This window comes from Neophocaena asiaeorientalis, unplaced genomic scaffold (genome assembly GCF_003031525.2).
Source record: "Neophocaena asiaeorientalis asiaeorientalis breed wild unplaced genomic scaffold, Neophocaena_asiaeorientalis_V1.1 scaffold46, whole genome shotgun sequence".
Taxonomy (NCBI): Eukaryota; Metazoa; Chordata; class Mammalia; order Artiodactyla; family Phocoenidae; genus Neophocaena; species Neophocaena asiaeorientalis.
In genome coordinates, this window is record NW_020175393.1 from 12,114,020 (window position 1) to 12,121,869 (window position 7,850).

General features: G+C 46.2%; 1 protein-coding gene across 2 annotated transcripts in view; it reads left to right on the forward strand.

Annotated features, from left to right (window-relative positions):
• Positions 1–6,884: 6,884 nt before the first annotated feature.
• ENPP4 (ectonucleotide pyrophosphatase/phosphodiesterase 4) overlaps positions 6,885–7,850 on the forward strand; it is a 15,082-nt gene continuing 14,116 nt past the window's right edge. The window contains exon 1 of one of the 2 annotated variants that reach the window (XM_024765974.1): positions 6,885–7,607. The gene's annotated coding sequence lies outside the window, so the exon portion shown is untranslated. Of the gene's footprint in view, positions 7,608–7,798; positions 7,837–7,850 lie in introns of those variants that run through there. The other variant, XM_024765975.1, reaches the window with a different exon arrangement.

Below are 7,850 nucleotides of genomic sequence, written 5' to 3' on the forward strand. Positions count from 1 at the left end.
CCAGCACTTCAGACAGGGCCTTTAAAGAAGTGATTAAGGTCAAATGAGGTCCTAAGGGTGAGCCAAATCCAAATGTGACTGGTGTCCTTACAAGAAGAGATCAGGACGCAGACATGCACAGGGGAAGCCCATGTGAAGACAAAGAGAGAGAAGATGGTCACCTACGAGTCAAAGAGAGGCCCTCGGAAGAAACCAATCCTGCTTTATAAACTCAGAAGGTGTTTCAGAAACACCTTCTGAAAGCTAGAGGTCCAAGAAACTTCGACTTAACTCGAAGTTTCTCACGGAATTTAGAATCATGAGAAAATCAGTTTCTGTTGTTTAAGCCACCCAGTCTGTGGTACTTTGTAATGGCAGCCCCAGAAAACTAATACAGGCGGATAACTTCCCTGAATCTCTGGGAGGTCCTGCATGGTCTGAGTCCCACATCCAAGTAGCTGAGAGAGGCTGCTGAGCACATGGAAGACGTGCAGGGATCATCTGAAGTTCACGCGCTACAGGGGGGATTTGGCCAATCAGTGGGTGACCTGGCAAACATCCGAGATGACAGCAAAACAGCTCACTGGCAACAAGAGTATCTGAGTTGCAGATGCATTACACGGAGGGGAAAATGAGAAGATGCGGGATTTCGGTGAGCAGCACGGTGACTCCACTGAATCCCTAGAGGCTGGACCATAGCAGGCGATCCTTGAGGACATCAGGGCCTGTGGTTGAGAAGCTTGTGTGGGCAGTTGAAAAACCATGATGCTGGGTGTCCGGCGGGGCGGAGTTGGGCCTGGATGCCCTGCGGGGAGTCAGTAACGATACCACTAGGACCTAAAGCAGCAGCAGTGAGGAGTCAGGACTCCACTGGCTTCTGGAAAAGGGGCCAGAAATCCACCTAATTCTCCTCTGAGGCGGTACACTGGAGCTGAGTGCATAACCTGACTTTCTCTTCTTACCAGCTGTTTAGCTTTACCACATTTCTTGCTCCCTCACCTGTTTCTGTGTCTGCAGAATCTGTTCAGACCCAGACTAGGCCCGGGAGGGTAGCACAGATGAGCTGCTCTGTGCGCTCATCCAGCCCTATGATTTTATAAAGGTCTTGTCTCTTTTTTTCATTTTGAGTTTTAGTATAAAGAGTGACATTTCTTAAAAGATTCCATTTTGTTTGTTGGTATGATTTGACATTCAGGAAGCAACAACCCAATTAAGTTTTGCTAACCAATTTTGTACTCCTTCTAGAAAAGTGACTTCTAGAAAACAGAAACAGCCTTCTGTTTATTTCCGACAAATTGTGTCAACGGAACAAGTACATCTTTTATTTTAAGGGGTGTCAGAAACCATCAGAATATCCAGGGCTCCTGTACCATACCTGGAACGAAGATAATTCACCTAACAGAACCAATTACATAACAGATCTAGATGCCTTAGGTTAAGTAAGGCAGATTACATTCATGACCGGTCAGAAATAGGAAAGGGCACAGCCAGTTTCTCTCATGGCAAAGAAGAAAGGATTGTAATCTTCAGGAAAGAAAACTAGCCTGAAACATTCCAAAGCAGTTCAAAGCAAATATGAAATTATCTGGAAATCTTGGATATAATTATAAAGACTCTTGCTATTTTTTCCATCCTCCTCTGTAATATACCTGAATTTTTTTGCAGTATGCGGGCCTCTCACTGTTGTGGTCTCTCCCGCTGCGGAGCACAGGCTCCGGACGCGCAGGCTCAGCGGCCATGGCTCACGGGCCCAGCCACTCCGCGGCATGTGGGATCTTCCCGGACCGGGGCACGAACCCGTGTTCCCTGCATCGGCAGGCGGACTCTCAACCACTGCGCCACCAGGGAAGCCCCCTGAATTATTTTTGTTAGAGTGTGTGCCTCAGCATTTAAGAGAGCTGGGCTCTGACCCCAGTAGTCTGAGCTTTAGTGTAGAGCCATTACCAAGACCCCAAAGTCTGGAAGCAGCTGCAGAGACAATCTGGGGCTGGATATTTTCTGTTGATTATTAGTTTGTACCTTCAGAAGTTAATTCCAGTTTCAAAGCTCAAGGCTGGCCTGTGCACTGGTGAATTGGGGCATCTTAGATCCGTCCGTGGGCTGCCAGAGCTGGAAGGAGTGGCAGAGGCCACGCTGTCCAGTCCCTGCGATCTGCCAGACCTGAGTTTGAATCCTCACTCAGCTGCTGAGCAATCCTGGGCCAGTATCTCCGCCTGTTTGAGCCTCCATGCCTTCATCTGCAAAACAGGCCCCCTTACAGTACTAGCCTCTTCGGGTTATTATCAAAAAATGAGATAAAACAGTAAAGTACTCAGCACACGTGCTAAGTGTCAGTGACTGTTACTGCTATGACCAGAAAAATGTTCCTCGACGTGAACAATGGTCAGGGGAAAGGTGAGCTCTGGGGGAAATTACATGACATACAACTGAGTTAAATTTAAACGTCCTGGCATTTGGGGCGTGAGATTATGCATGTCCCGTTTGTTCATTCACTGGGCACAAGACTGAATAAAGAGTAGACGGAAACTGGCTGCCGTATACGTCCGGTGGTGACGGAGACAGCTGCTGTATGGGCATCAGGAGAGAAGGGCTCCCTTCATTCACTTCATCATCAATAAGCAGGAACATTTTGAAAGAAGTATTTTTTCCTGAGCAGTTGCTCTCAAGAGTAGGCTTAAGATATTCAGTACACCATATTTTTAACAGATGTGCTGTCATCCAGGTTTTGCTGTTCAATTTATAGAGCACAGGCAGAGGAGATTTTGCACAATTCTGAAGGGCCCTAGGATTTCTGGAATGGTATATGAGCTCTGGCTTCAACTTAGAGTCACCAGCGGCATTAGCCCCTAGCAAGAAAGTCAGCCTGTCCTTTGAAGTTTTGAAGTCAGGCATTGACTGCTGCTCTCCAGCTACGAAAGTCCTAGATGCTGTCCTAGAGGCTGTTGCATTTACATTGAAAATCTGTTGTTTAATGTAACCGCCTTCGTTAATTATCTTAGCTGGATCTTTTGGATAACTTGCTGCAGCTTCTACATCGCTACTTGCTGCTTCACCTTGCACTTTTATGTTACGGAAAAAGATTCTTTCCTTAAACCTCATGAACCAGCCCTGCTAGCTTCAAACATTTCTTCTGCAGCTTCCTTATCTCTCTTAGCTTTCATAGAATCGAACAGAGTTAGGGCCTTGCTCTGGATCAGGCTTTGGTTTAAGGGAATGCTGTGGCTGGTTTCATCTTCTATCCAGACCGCTAACGCTTTTTCCGTATCAGCGTAAAGGCTATTTCACTTTCTTATCATTCACGTGTTCACTGGAGCAGCACTTTTAACTTCCTTTAAGAACTTTTCCTTTGCTTTCACACCTTGGCTGTTTGGCACAAGAGGCCTCCCTTTCAGCCTACCTTGGTTTTCAGCGTGCCTTCCTCACTGAGACTAATCATTTCTAGCTTCTGATTTAAAGTGAGGGACATGGGAACCCTCCTTTCATATGAACACTGAGAGGTCACTGTAGGGTTATTAATTAGCCTAATTTCAATACTGTGTCTCAGGGAATACGGAGGCGTGAGGAGAGGAAGAGAGATGGGGGAACAGCTGGTTGGTAGAGCAGTCAGAACACACACAGCTTTTGTTGATTGAATGTGCTGTCCTACATGGGAGCAGTTTGTGGTGCCCCCAAACAATTACAAGAGTAACATCAAAGGTCACTGATCACAGATCACCATAACAAGTATAATCATTATGTAAAAGTTTGAAATACTGTAAGAATTGCCAAAATGTGACACAGAGACACAAAGTGAGCAAATGCTGTTGGGAAAATGGTGCTGATAAGAGTTGCTCGAAGCAGGGTTGCCACAAACCTTCAATGTGTTAAAAAACGCAGTATCTGTGAAGGGCAGTAAAATGAGGGATGCCTGTATTCTACTTATTTAGCTGCTCCTGCTGAAAGACTGACTCTCTATTGTTTCAACAAATGTTTCAGGATTGAATCTCTTTAGTCTGGCCTGGGGCGTGTCCCCACCACCCATCACAGAACTAATTCCTCTGGTCAAGGAAGCAGAATTCGCTCGAATAGGCCAGGCTTGGGTCTGAGTTAAGTGTAACCAGCTCATCGCAATCTGTCTGGGACTTTTCTGGTTTCGGCACTAGAAGTCCCATGCCCCAGGAAACCCCTCAATTTAGGTCAAAATTTGCCCTAAAGAAGTCCATGCCGGAGAAGAGGGGAGTGTTGTCAGCCCCAAAAGACTCTTGCGACTAGGAGTGAAGGTGGGATGGTTTTCTGGAGGAACCCCCAGAAGGGGAAATGGATTCTGGGAAGGCCAAGTAACAAAGTAGTATCTTCTCCATGTGCCTTTCTGGATTAGAGATACCTTGAGGACAGTGATTGAATCTTACTTATTCTTGCATCTTTCCTAAAATTTAGCACACTGCCTTCCACATAGGAGGGCCTCAAAAGAATTTCTCCTATTTCTTGCACAACTTTATTAAATACTTTTAAAAATTCCTGTAGAGGGAAGAATGTCTAACACTAAGTAGTTCATGATGGATAATACAGGATCACATTTAACATGAGCATTTTAAATAGTTTATAGTCTTATTTGATTGAGATTATTGAAATGCAATCTTGCTGAAAATGGAGTGGGTGCAGAGTTTGTGTTAAACTTTCAAAATTATTAAAGTACTATGATTCCTAAGGTCCTTTCCCCATCATATTTAAGAGAAAACCTCTATTATGTTTTCTTTACATTAACATCTAATATATATTAAAAAGTGAAACTTAAAATACATTCCTTGCGACTTGAAATTTGATTCACTAGTTTCAGTTTTGTCATTAAACCAGACTGAGCAGTGGACAGGAACTGTTTTTCTTGGGGCAGGGTGTGACTTTCCTTGTGAAACTTTTTTCCTGTAATTTCTAGCTTCTGACCCATTCCTGCCAGCAATGAGTGATGCATCCCAATTAGGAGTTTAAAAGAAAAATAACTGCATGAAGAGCTATGTCGTTGATTTTGAAAACAGGATAAAACATTTTAAATATTTTACACTAATGAATAAATGCTAAGTCTTGAGTCTACTTAATGGGGGGAAAAAGATACTCCCTCTAACATGCTGCTTCCAAACTTGACATTGGCCATGGAGGCAAAGACTCTAGTTGTAATTAGTTTGTGTGAATTTAGCCAAGTCGGTTCTCTCTGAGGCACCACATTCATTTGTACATGACGGATTTAGACTATAGCTCCTAGTTCATTTCAATCTCCAACACAAAAATGGGCTTAAATTTCATCCCTATTTCTAAGATTTATATGAAATTCCTTTTTCAAAAGCTGAGCTGAAAGAAAATTATAAATGAACGTTATTATTTTGTCTATCTATATAAAGGAATATATCAGAAAAATTACACTGGAAATGGAGAATTTGTTACTGTTATGTTTTCTTTTATTATCATTAAATGCTTCCAATGACCCTATAGTGGACTCTCTGGTGGCCTTCCCAGCACCCACTACACCTCACTTCCATTGACAGAAGAAGTGCAGTTTGGGAAAGAGAACTCAGCTCGAAGCGCAGACTGAATTGGTCTGCTGAATTTCATATGCTGGCTTAGGTTTGGGCATATGACACAACTGTAGACTGACTAGAGGAGACAGTTGCTGGAGCCAAACACAAAAAACAAAAAAACTAAGAAGTCATGTCCATTACCCAGAGGAAGTAAAAAATGAATCATATGATCCCTGCTGCTACTGTTATCTTTACCACTAGAGGAACCAGAAGCCAATTCTGTTAATAGCTCCATGAGGAGTTAGAAAGAACTCAGGACACGGTGACATTGTTGAGCTGCTAATTCAACCAGTTCTGAAGCCTGCCCTACCTCTGGACTTCCTGTTTTGTGAGATAAGAAATATCCTTATTATTTAAGCATCTGAAATAGATTTTCATTTGTGGTTGACATAGTAAATATTTGTAGGATAACAGATGCTTGGGACAAAAAGATCCTTATGAATCATTCTGTCCCTCTGTTCTTGACCACGTTATCTTACAGAGGAGACCAGGCTGCATAGGACTCCCTGATCTGACCCAGTCACATGGGCAGGGGCAGGGACAGTGAATGAAGGGAGCCCTTCTCTCCTGATGCCCATACAGCAGCTGTCTCCATCCATCACCACCTGACGTATACGGCAGCCAGTTTCCGTCTACTCTTTATGCAGTCATGTACCCAGTGAATGAACAAACGGGACATGCATAATCTTACGCCCCAAATGCCAGGACGTTTAAATTTAACTCAGTTGTATGTCATGTAATTTCCCCCAGAGCTCACCTTTCCCCTGACCATTGTTCACGTCGAGGAACATTTTTCTGGTCATAGCAGTAACAGTCACTGACACTTAGCACGTGTGCTGAGTACTTTACTGTTTTATCTCATTTTTTGATAATAACCCGAAGAGGCTAGTACTGTAAGGGGGCCTGTTTTGCAGATGAAGGCATGGAGGCTCAAACAGGCGGAGATACTGGCCCAGGATTGCTCAGCAGCTGAGTGAGGATTCAAACTCAGGTCTGGCAGATCGCAGGGACTGGACAGCGTGGCCTCTGCCACTCCTTCCAGCTCTGGCAGCCCACGGACGGATCTAAGATGCCCCAATTCACCAGTGCACAGGCCAGCCTTGAGCTTTGAAACTGGAATTTAACTTCTGAAGGTACAAACTAATAATCAACAGAAAATATCCAGCCCCAGATTGTCTCTGCAGCTGCTTCCAGACTCTGGGGTCTTGGTAATGGCTCTACACTAAAGCTCCAGACCCACACGCATGTGTTAAAAAGAAACGCCCATTTCTCAGCTGGTAGCCGTTCCTAGTTCCCTACTGCAAGAACCGTGTTTCTGTATTTCTTGCAATCTTACTCATAAACTGCCTAGTACTCAATTCGCATGTAATACGGTGATCACTTCTCCAGCAACACGGAGACTCTACATACTGCTTTGGTAGAGACACACTGTATTTTTCCCAACTAACTGGAACTGGCTAAAGCTGCTCTAGATTCGTGCTGGGCCCTGGGGCTGCCAAAGTCGTTTTTCCTGCAGACACCTTACCGCCAGGTGCATGTTAACTAGGGGTGAACGGAGAATGTCAGTAAGCCTGAGGCTGACAATAGCCAGGTGCCCTTTCAGGGACTCGCTGTGTTTCAGGTCCCCTGAAGGGCAACCAGCCCTGGGACGCTAGAAGATGGGGCGTGGCAGGAGAGTGGAACTAACCTCTCCTACTAGATCCAACTCGACCCCACCAAGGCCTCTGTCTCCAGGTTGTACCTGAATCCAACCAATCGGAAAGGGAGTTACATCGACGGCGGCTGAGGTGTCCAATCCGAGGACATGTGTCACACTCCGTCGCCCGCTGAGTCCCCACGAGCTGTAAAACTGTTCCGCAGTCGCGCGCGGGGCAGCCGAGCACCCTCGGAGCGCCTCGGGTAGCGCGAATCTCAGGGAGGAAGGGGCTGTTAACAGGGGGCGCCCGTTAGTGCGCAGGCGCCTCAGGAAGAGCTCGGTCTGGCTCCTGCGCCTTCAGGTCTCCGTCGCTCCCAAGACCCAGGAGGGCCGGGTTCCGCGCGCGCCGGGTTCCGCGTGCTGCAGAGAAGCGGCGGCAGCGGGTGAGTGTGAGCCTAGCGCGCCCGGCGTTCCGGAGGGAAATGCCACCCCCTCCCCCGTCCACTAGGGGCTTTGAAAATAGAGGTGGTGAGATCCCCTACCCTTGATACACACACACACACACACACACATCCCTCTAGCGAACTGCCGCGAGGGACCCCGGTGCGGCCGGGAGGTACCTGGCTGGGGGCGGCGGAGGGCGGGATGGGAAGAGGAAAGGAAACTGAGCGGGTAGGCGCGGCCTG